Here is a 17,648-nt window from a genome sequence, read left to right as displayed (position 1 = left end):
GCATCTCACACAGGTACGATGCGTAGATCTTCGGAATGCAACAGCGATCAATGCGGCTGCATTGCATTGCATCAGTCTTCTTCAACCGCGATCCCACGATGCGTCAGTTCTTACAGCAGCGACAGGCACTGTGACGATCTTCACAGCGGCATGGCGATGCGATGGAAATCGTCTTGTGCCGTCAAGATGCACTGGGGAAACGTGCCGCAAGAAGAGCGATGCATCGGGTTTTGCAGTTCTTTTCATGCTTCTTCTTCTTCCAGCTCCCAAAACAGCAGAAAACAACCTGCAGAGGCCCCACAACATGATCAAGCCCTCTAAGCAGGTCAGAACTTACACAGCAAAGTTCAGGGGGAGTGGGGGTGAAGCCCTTTTGTTCCTGAGACATCAAAACAGGAGGTCAGCTCTCCTCGGGCCCTTGGAGACCTTCTTCAAGCAGGGGACACAGCACAAAGCAAAGTCCTTCTCCTTTCCTTGGCAAAATAGCAACTGCAGGTTAGCCCCAGAACACACAGCAAGGGCATCCCTTCTCTTCAGATTCTCCAGCTCTTCTCCTCAGCAAAGGTTCCGCTTGAATTCCAGGATGATCTAAAGTTCAGGGGTTTCAGCTCTCATATTTATACCCCAAAAGTCTTTGTTCTCTAGGTGTAAGGGGTCCTGGACCCAGTCCAAACCAGTTCTGGGTGCACTCTGCCAGTGCACAACTTCCTTTATTAGTGTGGGCCAGGGCCATCAGACAGACTGCATGGTGTGGAGCCAGCATTGTGGAAGGCAGGCACAGCCCTATTCAGGCCCAGGTGCTACTCCTCCCACCACTCCAAATGCAGATCAGCCTATTCAGCCTAGTGCTGACTCACCCAGACTCCTGGAGCCACCCCAGCCCCTGTCACTCTCAAGCCAGGCAGTCAATCCATAACCAGGCAGAGGCACACAGAAAGGTTGGACAATAAAATACCCACTTTCTAAAAGTGCTATTTTCAAACACAGAACTTCAAAACCATCCTCCCTAAAAGATGTGTTATTAAATTCTGAGTTCAGGGATACCCGATAAACATGTTACCCAGCATTCTCCATTTTGTCCTATGGGCAAGATAACCTTTCCATAGTGAAAAACGAAATTGGCAGTATTTCACTATCAGGACATGTTACATACACTAGTACATGTCCTACCTTTCACATACACTGCACCCTGCCCATGGGGGTACCTTAGGCCTACCATAGGTGTGTCCTGTGTGTAAGAAAAGGTAAGGGTAAGGCCTGATAAGTGGGTGCACTGGCCAGGTCGTCAAGGCACTTGACAAACTGCGCACAGGCACTGCGGTGGCAGGCCTCAGACATCTTTTCAGGGCTACTTATGTGGGTGGCACAATCAGGGCTGCTAGCCCACTAGTAGCATTTGAGTTGCCAACCCTGGCACACTTAGTGTTATGTTATGTTAGTGCACTTAGTGCACTTTACTGGGGACCTACTGGTAAGACAAATATGCCAATCATGGACGACCAATCACAATACCAATTTACACAGAGAGCATATGCACTTTAGCACTGATAAGCATTAGTGAAGTGCCCAGAGCCCTAAAGCCAACAAACACAGGTCAGGAAAAAATAGGAGGAAAAAGCAAAAAAGTTTGGGGATAATCCTGCAAAAAGGGCCATTTCCAACACAACCCCCTTCCAGCCTAAAGCCAGGCTAGACCAATCGATACCTCGATGGGATTCCCTGCTTGGGGCGATAGAACATGGAACTTGGCCCGAACAGCATGGGTCTATTCCTGTTATACGCCTTCCTGAACCTAGTTGGATCGCTCTATCCCTACTCTCAGGACCCACTAAGCTAAAGCATGGGGAACCCCCTCTGTGCAGCACCTAAGCTTACTTTGCTCACAGATGTGTCTGCAGTGGTAGACAGTACCCACCTGGCCAACACAGCTGTGTGGCCCAGTCCAGTCCCAGGGTGTGACTCCTGCCCCCCTCCCAGGGGAAACCAGCCACAGTACCCACTGACAGCTGTCAGTGATGAGAGCTAGGCTTCATGCCTTTGAAGCCTCTCTAACCTCTGTGGCGTCAGAAAGTGGGGAGCAGTAGCCCCAGGTGCCTGGCCCTTTTTCTCCACTCTCCCTCCTGCCAAGTCAGGTATGGCATCTTGACACTGGCCTGCCAGCCCAGGGTCTGTACCCTGGCAACGTGTTGCAGTAGAGGTTTGTTGAAAAGTCTTGCCATGGCGCTGAGGTGGCATTCAAAGCAGATACAACAATGTCAATCTGCATGGGGAGCCGATCCTTATAATCTACAGTGCAGGTTTGTGGGTCTCCTCTGCAGGTTGGAGAACGCAGCAATGGTCTGTGTGGAACTGGGCTGCAAGCTTCATGAGTGGCAGAGTCCAGCAGCGTAGAGGGGAAAACAAAGTATTTTATTACCGTGGAACTTCTTAAATAGGAGGCAAGCCAACAAGTCCTTGAGGAACACTCGGAGGAAAGGCAGAGTAAGCTCTCTTTCAGCAAAGTCAGAGAGCATCAAGCAGTAGGGCAGCAAACAGAAAAGCAGGCCTTCCAAATCAGCAGTCCAGTTGTGTCCTTTATGAAGCACTGTAGTCCGTCTGGCAGAGCTCCAGTTCCAATCTCAGCAGTGCCTGATTTTAGGGGGTTAGAGACCCATTACTTATACCCAAAAGTGCCTCTGATGTGGGGGTGATTTCAAAACAGCTCTCTGAAGTGCACATGTATCCCTTTCAACCCGGTCCTGTCTTCCAGGCTTTTTGTTGGGAGGAATCCGTCCTATGGGGGGGGGGGAGGGGCAGGTAACACAGCCTACTCAAGTGAAGTGTTAGCCTCTCTCTTCCATCCTGCCTAAGCAGGGCCATCAGAATGCAAATGTATGTAGGTGGGTACCCAGATACACCTATCATTCCTGTGCTGTGGCTGTCTAGAGGGAATTCACAAAGTGTAGCTGCCATCCAACCCAGATGTGTATTGGAGGCAGGCTGCAAAGCACACCAAGTTATAAGCATACAGAAATGTCCACTTTCTAAAAATATCATTTCTAAAATAGTAATGCAAAATCTAACATTATCGGTGGGGATGATTTGTCATTTCCATTCGAAACATATGGAAAATGAAAAGGCTATTACTGTTGGATCAGGAATTTTAGCTTAAAAGTGTATTAAGGAGTTCCTAATGCCAGCCTTCGAGAGGGGTAGGCCTCATAGTAGTGATAAACTAATTTGGGGTTGTGTCACTACTCTGACATGTAAAGATTAACACACATGTCCATCCTGTTGCTTTCTTGGCACCCTGCCCTTAGGGATACCCTAGGGATACCTAGGGCCTACTTTAGTGGTGACTTATATGTAATAAATGGGGAGTTTAAGGCTGCCAAGTTGAAGTGGCAGTAAACTGCACACACATGCCCAGCAATGGCAGGCCTCAGATAGGTTTGAAAGGCTGCTTATGTGGGTGGCACAATAAGTGTTGCAGGAGTCCCACTAGTAGCATTTAGTTTCCAGGCCCTGGACATTTGGAATACCACTTTACAAGGGACTGACAGGTACATTAAATATGCCAATGAGGTATACACCAAATGTCACAATGTTTAGGGGACAAGCACATGTACTTTAGCACTGGTTAACAGTGGTAATCTGCCCAGAGTCCTAAAGTCAACAAAAATAAGGTTAGAAAAAGAGGAGGAGGAAGGCAAAACATTTGGGGTGAGCCTTCAGAGAGGGCCATTTTCTAACAGCGACTGTTCAGGTATTCTGTGTTGGGTTTGTATGAGTGTGGGAGAAGTTTGAACTGGCTGAGCTTTTGAAAGGGGAACTAGTCAAGCTTCCTGCGGTGGGGAGTGATGTGGGTGTGGTGTGGCAGGTCGAGTAGCAGTGTTCTGGATGTTCTGGAGTCTGTGTAGGAGTTGTTTGGATATTCCAGCATAGAGAGTGTTGCCGTAGTCCAGCTTGCTGGTGATGAGTGTTTGTATGATGGTCCATCTGGTGTTTTGGGGTATCCAGGTGAAGATGTTTTCAGCATGCATAGGAGGTGGACACAGGAGGTGAACCCTGCATTGACTTCAGCTGTCATGTTGAGCTTGTTGTCTAGCATGATTCCCTAGATTTCTTGCGTTGTCTGTGGGTGTGGCTGTTGGTCCTAGCTCTGACGGCCACCAAGTGGAGTCCCATGGGAAAGTCTTGTTGCCGAAGACCAGCACTTCTGTCTTGTCAGAGTAGAGATTCAGGCAGTTAGTTTGCATCCAGTCTGCTACCATGGTCATGCTGTTGGTGAAGTTGGTTGTGGCAGTGGTTGTTCTGTTCGTCAAGGAGATGATGAGTTGGGTGTCATCGGCGAAGGAGATTGCGGTGATGCCATGTAAAAGGATGATGTTGAAGACCAGTGTTAATTATATGATCTAAAGCGAGGGGCTGAGGAGTGATCCATGTGGATCTCCGCATATACATTTCTTAGTCTCTGATTTGAAGGGTGTCATCCTGACTGTTAGAAATGGATGGGGGTCTCTAGCTGGCAGAGGTAGGTACCTTTGACCAAATAGGGACCATTGCTTCTAGTCAGGGTAAGGGGGATATACACTTTAGATAACCCCTGCTCACCCCCTTGGTAGCTTGGCACGAGCAGACAGGCTTATCCCAAAGGCAATGTATAAAGTATTTGTACCAACACTCACAGTAACACAGTGAAAACACCACAAATGGACACCAGTTTAGAAAAATAAAGTATCTTTATCTAAACTACATAAGAACAAAACGACAAAAATCCAACATACACAGTTTAAAAATATAACTTGAAAAAGGTTTAAAGAATTTGTACCATAGAAATCTATGGAAGCGTGACGATGCACCAAAGTACCTGTTTTTTTTTTTTTTTTTAAATATTTTTATTGCCATTTTCATAGTTCACACATCGTATATCATACACAGTTTTCGAACAGTGAAGTTAGATTGTACATTCCATGGTGGTACATAATATCTGTATATACTGGTGATACATCAAGTGAGAGCTTAAACAACTTACAGATATATCGTGATGTGTGTACCCAATTATCTCAGGTTCCAGACCTGGCACAGGAACTGGGGTGGAACGGGGCAGAACCTAGGGAACGGGCATGGAAGAACCTCTCCAGAATCGCTAGCGAGCGTATGGACCGTCGTATGGGAAGGCACCATTGTGACTCACGGTTGCCTAACATAGTCGATGCGACCTGAAGCCACGATATCACACCTGATGCTGGTATTTGTGTGGAGTTCATGCGGCCGGTATTTCGAAAGATTGGTTGGGTGGGGTCTGCGACTGCTAGTGTAGGGCTGACAATGCGGGTGGGCTGTCTGTTGGATCTGCCCCCGGGGTTAGCTGCTTGAACTGATATAATAGCATGGCCCATTCCATAGATATTGGGTGTTTGCGGACCCCTCTCACCTCCTCCTCCCGTAATGTCTCCTCCTCAGCCGCCGCCCATTTGTGTGTAGCTCCCACCCAAGCCGCCAGCGGTGGACCGGTGGGGGAGCGCCAGTGCATGGCGATGCTGCGTTTGGCTAGGAGCACTGCAAGGGAGAGAAAACGGGTCCGCACCTTGTGCTGCTTACTTGTGCGAAAGATGCCTATGGCGCAGGCCTCCCACGTGTTCATGCAGGCCAGCCCTGTGAGGGTACCCAAAGCAGTATGAATATGGTGCCAGAAAGTTTTAATGACGGAACAATTCCAAAACATATGTTGGAAATCTGCATTCTGTTCGAGGCATCTGGGACATAGGAACTGAGTGTCGGGGTAGAATCGTTGGAGGCGTGCAGGTGTTAAATAGGCCCTGTGCAGAATGTAATATTGGATATTCTTAAAGCGTGCGTTTCTGGAGACCTTCTTAGGGTACTCCAAAGCCCTCTCCCACTCCCTATCATGTAGTGCGCGCCCGAGTTCAACCTCCCAGGTAGCCCTCAGGGTCTCCAGTGGTTTATTAGTCAGTTCCCGAATGGCTTTATAAAGCCATGTCGTTAAATGTTGCCCTGTTCCCATGTGTAGGATTGTGTGAAGAACTGGATGTGTGCATGGTTCCCCTTTGATTAGGTCCTGATATGGTCGGTAGCTATCTAGGAGTTGGCGGTGAAGCAGGAATTGTCCTGGGGGAAGATCGTATTCTGCCACAAGGCTGTGGAACGGTCTCAGTTGCCCGTCCTCGAAAAGGGACTCCACTTCCGTTATACCACACGATGTCCACGTGCGGACCGCGTTTGTTGTGTAGTAGTGTTCCTGTTTGGGCCATCCCGCCAGGGTGAGTAGAGGGGAGTACAACGGGGTCCCCGGGGACATGCGGTGTATCCTCAGCATGCACCTACGTGCCACTGACACCTGCAGAGGGTATGTGCGTTTTGGTTTGGTGCCAGGGAGGAGTAGGCGGCGGATCTCCGGGACCGCTATCCGTCCAGCGACGGTGTGAGTTTCCACAGTATACCTGTCTGCCGTCCAGTGCGACAGCCACTGCAGCTGTGCTGCTAGGAAGTAGGCCTCGAATGAGGGGGCTCCCAGGCCGCCCTGTGAGGTAGGCAACTGCAATTTTTTCAGGGCTATTCTGTGTCTGGCGGACCCCCAGATGAGCGCGCTGAGGAGGGAGTCTAGGTCCCGAAAAAAGGCTCTGGGTGGAATTACTGGCAAATTGGTAAAGAAATACAATAATCGTGGGACCATGATCATTTTGGCCAATGCCACTCTCCCAATTGGAGCCAACGGAAGGCTCCTCCAGAATCCCACTGTAGCCCTAATACTCGCCAACGCCCTATTATGGTTACCCTCAAACATATCTGTGGAGGAGTGGTATAGGCGGACCCCGAGGTATCGAGGGGCCTCCGCACTCCAGGGCACCTGCTGAGCACCCAGGCGAACCTCCTGTGGGGTTAGACCCGGATGCAGTGGGTATACCGTGGACTTATCCCAGTTCACCCGCAGTCCCGAGGCCGCTGTAAATTCCGTCAAAGTCTCCCAAAGGGGAGTCAGGTCGTCCGTAATGTCCCGCACATAAATCAACAGGTCGTCCGCGTATAAGGAAACGCTATGCACTGTGCCTGCCACCGGGATACCCCAACTCTCCCCCTCCCGCCGCAGTCGTATGGCGAGGGGCTCAACCGCCAGAGCAAAAAGTAGAGGGGACAGCGGGCAGCCCTGTCGCGTGCCCCTCTGAACCGCAAACTCCGTCGATATATACCGGCCCAGGCGTATCCGCGATGTCAGCCCGGTGTACAGTAGGCGTGTATATGCTAGGAGGGTAGACCCGACGCCCGCTCTCTGTAGCACTGAAAACAGAAACTGCCACGTGAGGGAATCAAAGGCCTTCTCAAGATCCAGGATGAGACAGGCCGCTCGAGGGTATATCCCCTTCACCTGATCCTGAATGTGGAAAACCCGACGTATGTTCTGAGATGTGCGTCTGCCGGGTATAAATCCACATTGATCGGGGTGGACCAAGGAGCGTATGACTTGTACGTATCTGTCTGCAAGAGTTTTCCCGAGGAGTTTGCAATCAGCGGACAACAGCGATATGGGGCGATAGGAGGCCATTTGCTGCGGGTCCCTATGGGGTTTCAAGAACGTCACGATTACGGATTCTCGCATGGATTTCGGTAGTTCCCCCTTCTTCAGTGCCGCCGCGAACATCTCTACCAATCGAGGAACCAAGTGCACCGAGAATGTCGTGTAATATTCTAAGGGAAACCCGTCGAGCCCCGGAGCTTTATTTCGGGCTAGGGCCCGCAGGGCCCGTGTCACATCTGCCGCGGTGATTACGGCGTCTAGAGCCTCCCTCTCTGTCCTCGAAATGATAGGGATAGGTAGGGGACCGAGAAATCGATCCACTACAGCTTGTGGGGTAGAGGCAGGGTCGCTATATATCGCCGCATAGTAGTCGCGAAAAGCCCCGAGAATCCCTGCCTGGGAACGCACCAGTATGCACCAAAGTACCTGTTGATGCGACAAAAGTTCCCAAGCCAAACAGCTGCAGCGACAGAAAACAAAGAGATGAAACACTCCTGAGACCCTGAGGAGGCGATGCGACAGCCCCGCTGCACGCAGCGGACGGGTTGCGTCAAGTCCAGTCTGTATTTAAATTCAGGGATACCAGATTCCAAGTATCTATCTCACTCCTATGGGAAGATATGCAGGTAAACATGTTACCCAGCATTCCCTATTCTGTCCTATTGGCAAGATAGCCTTTCAATGGTGAAAAACGAAATTGTCAGTATTGCACTATCAGGACATGTTACATATACTAGTACATGTCCTATCTTTTACATACACTGCACACTGCCTAGGGGGGTACCTTGGGCCTATCATAGGGGTGTCCTATGTGTAAGAAAAGGGAAGGGTAAGGCCTGGCAAGTGGGTAAACTGGGCAGATCGACATGGCAGTTAACACACTGCACACAGGCACTGCGGTGGCAGGCCTGAGGCATCTTTTCAGGGCTACTTATGTGGGTGGCACAATCAGTGCTGCTAGCCCACTAGTAGCATTTGAGTTAACAGCCCTGGCGCACTTAGTGCACTTTACTTTGGACCTACTGGTAAGACAAATATGCGAATCATGGATAACCAATCACAATAACAATTTATACAGAGAGCATATTCACTTTAGCACTGATCAGCTGTGGTAAAGTGCCCAGAGTCCTAAAGCCAACAAACACAGGTCAGGAAAAAAATAGGAGGAAGAAGCAAAAAGGTTTGGGGATAATCCTGCAAAAAGGGCCATTTCCGACACTGACCCTTTGGGTTCTTTCTGTGAGAAACGAACAGATCCAATTGAGAACAGGTCTTTGTTTGCCAATCTCATAGAGTCTTCAGGTGAGGGTGTTATGGGAGATAGTGTTGAAGGCTTCAGAGAGATCAGGTGGGATGAGGGCCTATGTTTCTCCGTGGCAGAGGATTATTTGAATGTCAAATGCATTTCTGGGAATCACATATTTACAACCTAGACGTGATTTGAAGCATGGAAACCAAAAGCATGAGTGCCGATAATTACCTTGACTGCTCCAAATCACTATTAAGTCAATAGCAGCACTGGCTACATTTGTGTAGAAAAAACACCCAATGTAGACTGAAATTAACACCAGGATAGCTTATTTGTTGAAGAGCTAGTTATTTCTATATAAATTGATATTTTTTTATTAGTTGCTTCCTTGTAAAAAAGCTCAAGCCCTCAAGATGCAAGCTAAGCAAAACATTTTAGTTCAAGGAGAGAGACTAGCATTTGTTAGAAAGACATTACAGCAATACCAGTTGTTTCCTTCCTCACCACCAGCATTCGACTTGTAAGACTGTAACAAGAATGCGACAGTGGGTGTTAGTTGTCCCTCCTGAGGGAGAAGAGAACCCCATCAGATGGATGAGTCAAATGATGCAAAAGAGCTTATAGAAGCTTGTCAGATCATCCTGACAGCATCACCTGCAATTGCCATTGCTTCGCCAAGGAGGTTGAGCCTGCCAACCTCCAAAACTTCTGGAAACCATTGGAACCTCATGGGAGCACAGGAATTACATCCTGACTTTAGTGTAGCTTCCAGTGCTCAGGTTTCTATGCTATATCTAGCCATTATGCTAACTTACTTTATGTTTCAACCTGACTGATTTACTACTTAGGCTTTAGCAGATTTGCACAAAATAACCATATTAAACAAAAGGTTGGTCACAGTCATGGCAGTGCTTAATTTGTGCCAGTGTTAGAAGGTGCTCGGGCACTGGTAATTAATTCTTAACAGTTTAGCAAATCAATATACTCTACTAAAATATAATATAAACACATCCAGGCCATTGGCATTGTCATTTTGCAGTTCTAGCTGAGACTGTGGGCGGTGCAAGCAGCAGTTGCATTCTAAGCGATACCTTGAGCCCTAGCACTTATTTTTTTAGACAGTAAGCACTGAGTCATGGTGATCAATTCACATGATGTAGCCATAGTTAGGACTCACTCTAAAGAAACATGCATCACAACTGACTGTTTTGTTGTTATAACCTTTTTTTAAACAATGCAAAAGAGCAAAACTTGAAAATATGTGTTGTTGCATATGTATTTTATGGAGCCATTGAAACCATGTCAAGTCTAGACAGTCAAAAGATTATTCAGTGTACAAAACCTTCCTTAAACGCATACAATATATGAAATAAACACCTGAATATTAAATAAAAAACATATGCAACCATTTTACAATTAGAATTCCTGGTAAGAATCCCAAATTGACCAATGGATTAAGTTCCCCTTATCCATAGCTGGCAGAATTGCCATTATCAAGATGGTGGTGCTGCCCCCGTTTTTATATTTATTTCAAAATGTTCCTATATTCCTGACTTGCAATTTCTTCAACACCTAACAAAGCATGCCAGCTCAGCAGAGTCAACTGGCAAACATTGGCCATGCCCTATGTTAAAGGGGGGTTTGAGATCTCTGATTTCTTCCTCTACTACCTTGAATTGTAGGCACATTTTGCATATCATTGGTATCACCCAGGTGCTTGCTTGCAATACCTTAAACTGAAATGGATTCAGGCCTGCCTTTATCCCCTCTCAGTCATTATGCCTCAAAGCTTTCCTGGAACTCCCTCGGAAATACAGACGCACCCTACTAGGTACTGGGACTGGACCAGGCTCCAGCGTTATTTGGGTGTTGACTTATTATACTCTCCACATATACCCCTCCCTAATAACACTTGGCTCCTTGTGATCAAGGAGACATTGAGGAAGGGGGTATTGGCTGTGTGTCAGCTCCACACAGTGGGCAATCTCTTCATTGATGCCACACAGCTATCTGTGATCTAGCTGACAGAGGTGCATGACGTGTCCCATATGGACATATTCACTCTATCATACTATGCATCTCTCCTCTTGAAACCTGCTGGGTTAAAGAGGGCTCGGGCTGTGTGGGAAAGAGATTTGGGGATTTACCAGACACAATGTGGAACTACTGTTGTGAGCAGACAAGGTTAGTTGCCAATAATCATCGGCACAAATTATTACACTTTAAACATCTGCACAGGGCATACACTACCCCACACCTCATGGCTAAGATTGACCCCATTAAATCACACAGCTGCTCTAGATGTGCAGCAGAACACGCCGATGTTTCATACCTGGCGTGGAACTGCACACCATGATTGATCTTTCACGTACCCCGACCCGACTGATGGCACTGCTGGGCTATGTTAAACTATTGCCGTCAGGAGTCCGGGGTTATGTGGCCATTGCTTTATTATTGGCTAATTGCCAAGTGTCCCCACACTGGGAAGGGACCACTGCTCCGACAGTGGAGGCCTGGATCCGAAGATTGAAATATTGTGATACCAATAGTGACATATATGCAACATTACAGCTGCCTGCCTCTAGACCCAAAAACATATGGCAACCACTGCAAACCTACTTGCTGCTTTCCCCACTGATATAGATGGCCCCAGAGATGATTAATGAACATCCACTGGAATTAATGCGAGACCCAGAGCATAAATATAATTTTATGTCGTCCCTGGTATGCACCTCACTACAGCCTACATGACAATACCCCTATGATCGTGATTAGTATATCTGTCTGCTCTTCTCCCCCCCTTCTTATACTCTCTTTTTCTTTCATTATTTGGAACTGTCTTTCATGGGTGAAACTTTCTTCAAATGACAACGAGCACTGGCGTGCATTGCATTTGTATTGTTTTTGATACATGTTTGCTTTTGCGATTCCCTTCTCTCCACTTGTGTTTTCCCTTTGTATCACTTATTGTTGTAAACACCTATGTATAAAGTTTTTTTTAAAATAATTCCTGGTATGAGTGCTTCTAAAATTAAAGAATGGTGTAGCCTAGATTGCCCAGTATAAATCATGTTCTATTTCATTAGGATGTCAAAATATATATTTCACATACAATACCTGCATATTTCATTACTTCTATTACTTCTCATAATAGTTTTGACTTTTTTTGTCTGAAACAATGGCTGCTAATACTTGAACCACAGCAAAACATTCAGATGGAGAACTCAATTTTAATTGAAATCATACGTAATTTTAAACAAATGAAGCTTAAAACCCAGGTGCAGACCCGGTGGCATTCTGTCTTAGCATTCTCCATATTCTGAGCTGATCAATACTAAGGTAGACACACGCTCTAGAATGTGAGACCTACTTTCAATTATTACCTCCTTTGAACAGTTAGATATACTGGGCCCTTCAGATGAAAGATATGGCTTTTTTAAGATCTAAAGGACATTTGAAGTGGCTCACTGAGATGAAAGTGAAAGGATTTGAAGTACAAATACCATGAGTTGGAGTGAATTAAATAACAAAAGTAGTATAGAATTATATTTGCAGGACACAGCAGAATTTACAAGTATTTTGATCAATAAGCCTTACCTAAATCTTGAAGCTGCAGTTACTCACAATTATGAGATTGACTTTACCCATTGTAAGAGTGCATATGCCAAACACACTGAACTAAGAATCTTTAAAAAAGCACCTGTAGATCGATTGAAAGGCCACTCTTTCACTTAAAGTTTAACTAATCACACACACCCAAACTTAAAGTGTTTCCAAACTACAATTTCCACCTTAATGGTGCCTGAGCCTGGGGAGATAAAAAGAGTTAAGCAGCCAGCCAACCCCGCTCTCGACTAAAAAGCCATTTTCCTTGAGTATTAATTCTAAGGGTGGGCGTAGTGGGCGTAGTGGGGCTACGTGAAGCAGCACGTAGTGTGCCCAAATCTACGCACACTACGCGCTTCGCGTAGCCCCACTACGTGCCACCCACCTCCCGCCCGCCCTTCTTTTAAATAATATAAGCAATGAAAAATAAATTAAAGTAAGTCGACTTACCCGTAAGGGCGGCGTCTCCGGGGCTCCCTCTTTCTGTTTCTAATTTCTTCTGGCAAATGCGCATGCGCGGACGCCCGCGCATGCGCATTTCTCGCGAGAAATGCGCATGCGCGGGTGTCCGCGCATGCGCATTTGCCAGAAGAAATTAGAAACAGAAAGAGGGAGCCCCGGAGACGCCGCGCTTACGGGTAAGTCGACTTACTTTAATTTATTTTTCAATGCTTATATTATTAAAAGGAGGGCAGGCGGGAGGTGGGTGGCGGGTGGCAAGCAGCTACGCTTCGCCCTCGGCGTGTGCGTAGCGCTGCCCTGCTTCGCCTACTTCGGAAAGTGCGAAGCAGGCAGCGCTACGTACACTACGTGGGCGAAGCGTAGTGCTACGCCCGGGGTTAATTAATTCCCCATGAAGTGAGGGATTACAGAACTCAGGGAGAGACACAGGCCAGAGATAGCTGTGCCGGCTGGTCTGCCAGTTATCTGGTCAGCCAGGCCCCAACAGGTCATCTTGCTGGCGAGCCAATGGCTGGTCATCTGGTCAGCCAGCCCAGCGACCAGGACGCTTGGGCACGCAACAACTTTTCTGGGGTCTGAAGAGCGTTGGGATCAAGCACCTCAACCCAGAATTTGGTTCATCCTGCAGCAACAGTTTTCCTTCCCAAAAGCGGCCGTCTAGGCACTTGCATTTGATGAATGGCTCCAAGGCAGTGAGCGGGGCTTCTTACCCATTTAAAGTTTGATAATAGATTGAGATTGAGTCAGCCCTAACACTTCTAATCATTTCCTTTACCAGATAAAACTTGGGCTTCCGAGTGCCAGCTATCATGAGGGAGACTTTGGAGGGAGCCAACTACTAGATTGTTTGATTAGTCTTTAAGCCATATACCCAGACCGGATGACCGATTTGCACATAATGACCGCTCTAGATCTCCACTAGAATTTCCTCTGGCTTTGCCCAGTCCAGGCATAGTTTACCATGTGTTTGGTTCTGTCACACATGCTCATGCTCCAACTCCCCAACAGAGCAGGTCAGTGGTGTGCCGACCACAAAGCCAAAGCAGGAACCCTCCTTAAGTTGCACGTGCCGGCCTTCACCTTCACTGTGCAATAGGGTTTTGATTGGTTCACTGACTCACACATGTGTTATATACCCTGTTTCATATTCCAAGATGGGTGAGGTGAGTAAACAGCATGACCACAGAACCCCGGCACCCACTGTGAGCCTCCCCACCCAGCGTGTACTGAGCACAGTCTGTTCCTGACAACAGTTGTGTCGGGAGCAGGGGGTCTCCATCCTAGCACACCCCGAGAGGAGCCGAGTCAGTTGCAGGGAAGGGCACACTGGTGGTCAATCTCCCTTGGCCCAGCAGACACAGCAGAGCTGCTGCCAGGGAGGCTGTAGAACTTTCCCCCGGAGCTGGGAGTCACCTACCACCCCAAAGTCTTCCCAGTCAGAACGAGTCATAGTGCACAACCACAGTGGAAATGCACCCTGCGGGGAATGAGTGCACCCAAACAGCAGTCCAACAGAGGGGATCTGCCCTTCCAGCAACCAACCATCCAACTTGCTGAATCCTCTGAGCGGACTGCACGGACCCCACCCAGTCTCAAGCCTGTTTGGAATTTCTCTTCAAAGTTCTCAAATATCGCTTACAGTACTTGTTGGGCATCAGTTTCATGCCTGTATTTAGCACAAGATGGAGTTTACCACCAACTTTGGGCTGCATTCCCAAACAACCCGACTCCGGGAACACCTGATCTTGGCGTGCTGGATCTGCAACTGGCCTAACAGAGCCCATGGTGCATACGAGCAGCCGTGGAATACCAGAGACTCATGCACAGCACACAGCCATGCGCCCCTGATTTTTCAGGCGTGGGGCTGAACAGTCATCCAACCACCCTACACCAAACAGTCATGCACAAAACAGCCCGCATCCCTGGTTTTTCAGGGGTGAGGTGGACAAGTCAGCCAACCACCCTACCAAGGCAGGAAATGCTAGGCACACCAGTGGCATGCCTCTAAAGTTGGGCAGGGTAAGGGGTCTGACCTTGGGAGGGTGAACAGAACAGAGCCCTCTTCAAAATCCCCAGCCAAATCCTGGAAGAGACCCAGGGCGATTGATTTTCAAGTGACTCTCAGACAGGCGTAGCCCTAGAAGGAAATGTGGCTGCATAGTGCATTGGAAGTGACATTGATAAATGTGTCTTGAAGTTTATATTAATAGTCACAGCTAGCTCTGTACTTCATCATGCCAGACGAGTGATCCACTGCCAAGTTCACCCTATCATTCTTCCGCTCTGGAATTCGGCCACCACAATTTAAAAACATGTTTCCAGGAGCAAAACCCGGGAACCCCAACCCTCTACCATAGAAGGCAGGCAAGCAGCAGAGGCAGGAAGCTCCATCACCAGTCCTCTCGGATTGGACCACATGAGTCTTTAAAATCTAACCTAGCCACATTGGATCAGTCCACCAGGCACTTGGCAGCAAGGGAGTGTTGCCCTACCTGCACATCAGCCATCCACCACCCAACTAGACCAGTGGGAGCCAGTGCTCAACCCCTTGAGCAGCCCGGGGGTGCATCTCCTCCCACCCCTCAAAGAAGTTCACTCTGGTTTTAATGGGCCAACACAGAGAGGAACCAAGGTTACCTTTTGGCCTCGCTCCTTCTCATCCAGGCTGCCCTGCCACCCAAGACAGGCCACTTGTGAGTCACTTGAAACCTGGGCAGGCCAGGATATGGCTTGAGAGGGCCCAGGTGGCAGGAACTTTAGGAAATCCCAATCCAGGGAGGCACTTCAATTGTGCTTCCCCCAGAGGGCCAGGGTTGTCACCCACACCAGTCCCTCATATGTTATATGGATACTCCTGGATGCAAGAGTCCCCTCTGGACTGGTCCTCACCCAAGTGCCCAGCAGTCACAAGCCACTCCGCCGGCCAGGAAGCTGAAAGGGAAGGACAAGCCCTGTGCCTTGGGTTCCATCTGGGAAACACTCGAGGGTTCAGGCGGTCACTGTCAGTCGCTCGGGCATGCCACTATTAATGATCATTCCTCAGGTTCACCTACGGAAACCTTGTTATGAGTTTTACTTCCTCTAGAAAGTCAAGTTTGATCATCTTCTCTGTGCTCTACTAGAGCCATTTGCCGACCCTGGTGGGGCCGATCTAAGGACCTGACTAAACCTTCCAACTGGCATTAGTGACTGGCAGTGTTTAAAAAGGGCAGATACTTAATCAACTGGAGCTCATGACTCACACTTACTGGGAATTCCTCGTTAATGGGATATAATTACAGTCTCCAAACCCTATTACTTACATGGTTCAGCAGGTTACCCACACCACCTGTCAGAAAAGGGTTGACACTCGCTGATTTGTTCAGTGTAGTGCACGCAGCTCCGGACAACTAAAGGCTTCACAGACCTGCAATTGCCTGAAAACCACTTTTGAATGCCAACCACTGGAAGTTATGGAACATTGTCAGAAAAAGCCAAACAAATCTCTCTACCAACTAAGAATGGCCAGGCACTTGTGTCCACAGAATTGAGAAAGAGCTATCAAACTGTCAACAGATTCTGTGTCTGGGACAGGTGAGGTTTCCTGCATTGAGTCAAATCAAGCTGCAGGCTGCACTCCTTTTGGTGCTCTTTTGTCAATTCCTTTAAGTTTAAGCTTTCCTTTAAAACCCAAAGACTCTGGTTTCCAGGAAGCTGCTCATCAGGTCATGGGAATAACTCCCCTGGATCGCGAGTAGGTACCATTTATGGTCAGAACTACAACGGTGTATGATCATCTTCAAACTTCCGACTTGCAGTCTTGATTAATGAAAACATTTTTGGCTTTGGCTTTGTCTTGTGCTGGTCCAAGAATTTCACCTCTAGCACATAATATGACTATCCCTGGATGTCCCTAATAATGGCCCCAGTTCCGAAAAAGAGCAAAATAAAACCAGAATCCTAATCCATTATTGTTAGATGAAGTAGTCAAGCAACAGTTATGCTTTGAACACTTTAATTTTTTCAAAGTAAATGTTTCGGACCCCCCCATGACACTAAGACAATAGCATCAGTGGGGCACCAAATGGCAGTGTATGGGACAGGCTGTATCTCCCCTCACGGTACACCAAAAGCTCGATCTCAATATGCAGCTATGAGCGTTTTAACTGCAGCAACTTTAATATATGCTATAGGGGCTGGAATTACTGCAGCTGTTGGCACCAAACTTGCCCTTCAGTAGATCCTTCTTAAATGGTTTAAAGTATTCTCAAAACAGTGACAGGGGCTTGACTGAGTCCTATATTGTTATTTTTCATCGCTACCTTCCTGGGTCCGGAGCACCAGCTGTCTTCCTTGGATGGGGTAGCTGTTTCTCTGGCTACCTCTCTGGAAGTGAACCTTGATTCCCCATTAACCATGTTCACCAGGGTAGGCACAGAAAGTACCATCAAAAGTTGATAGAGCAAGCATCCTTATGTATTCTTGCTGCCGTGGATATGTGCGATCATCCTGAGGTTATCGTGAGTCACCTAAGCAACAGGTGAGTCTGGTTTTGTTTCAGTCTGATAGTGCAGCACTCGTAGGCATGTATTAGGTCTACAGTTTCCACAGCTAGCTAAGTAAGAGATGAAGCAATCAATGGAACCATAACTGATTTAATGAGTCATTCACAGTTTTCACAGTATTCACACCGTATTTCCACATGCATGACTTAATCTTTGAGACAACAATATACTAAAGGGGTAACCCAATTAATGCAACCCTATCTGGGTAAACAAGCACATGCAAATACAAATAATGCATTGTAACCAATATATACTGAACAATAAATAGAAG

At 47.6% G+C, this 17,648-nt stretch overlaps 1 protein-coding gene and 2 pseudogenes across 2 annotated transcripts in view; 1 reads left to right on the top strand and 2 right to left on the bottom strand.

Moving 5' to 3' along the window:
- Nucleotides 1–17,648, top strand: part of LOC146859237 (polypeptide N-acetylgalactosaminyltransferase 17-like) — a 1,122,647-nt gene that overhangs the window by 294,934 nt on the left and 810,065 nt on the right. The gene's annotated exons all lie outside the window — the stretch shown is intronic.
- On the bottom strand, nt 14,949–15,096 carry LOC146859242 (5.8S ribosomal RNA; annotated as a pseudogene).
- On the bottom strand, nt 15,860–17,557 carry LOC146859241 (18S ribosomal RNA; annotated as a pseudogene).

The sequence above is a fragment of the Triturus cristatus genome, chromosome 3_2 (genome assembly GCF_964204655.1).
Source record: "Triturus cristatus chromosome 3_2, aTriCri1.1, whole genome shotgun sequence".
Classification (NCBI taxonomy): domain Eukaryota; kingdom Metazoa; phylum Chordata; class Amphibia; order Caudata; family Salamandridae; genus Triturus; species Triturus cristatus.
The sequence above is the reverse complement of the archived record's forward strand: the minus strand, read 5'-3'. Positions and strand labels throughout refer to the sequence as shown.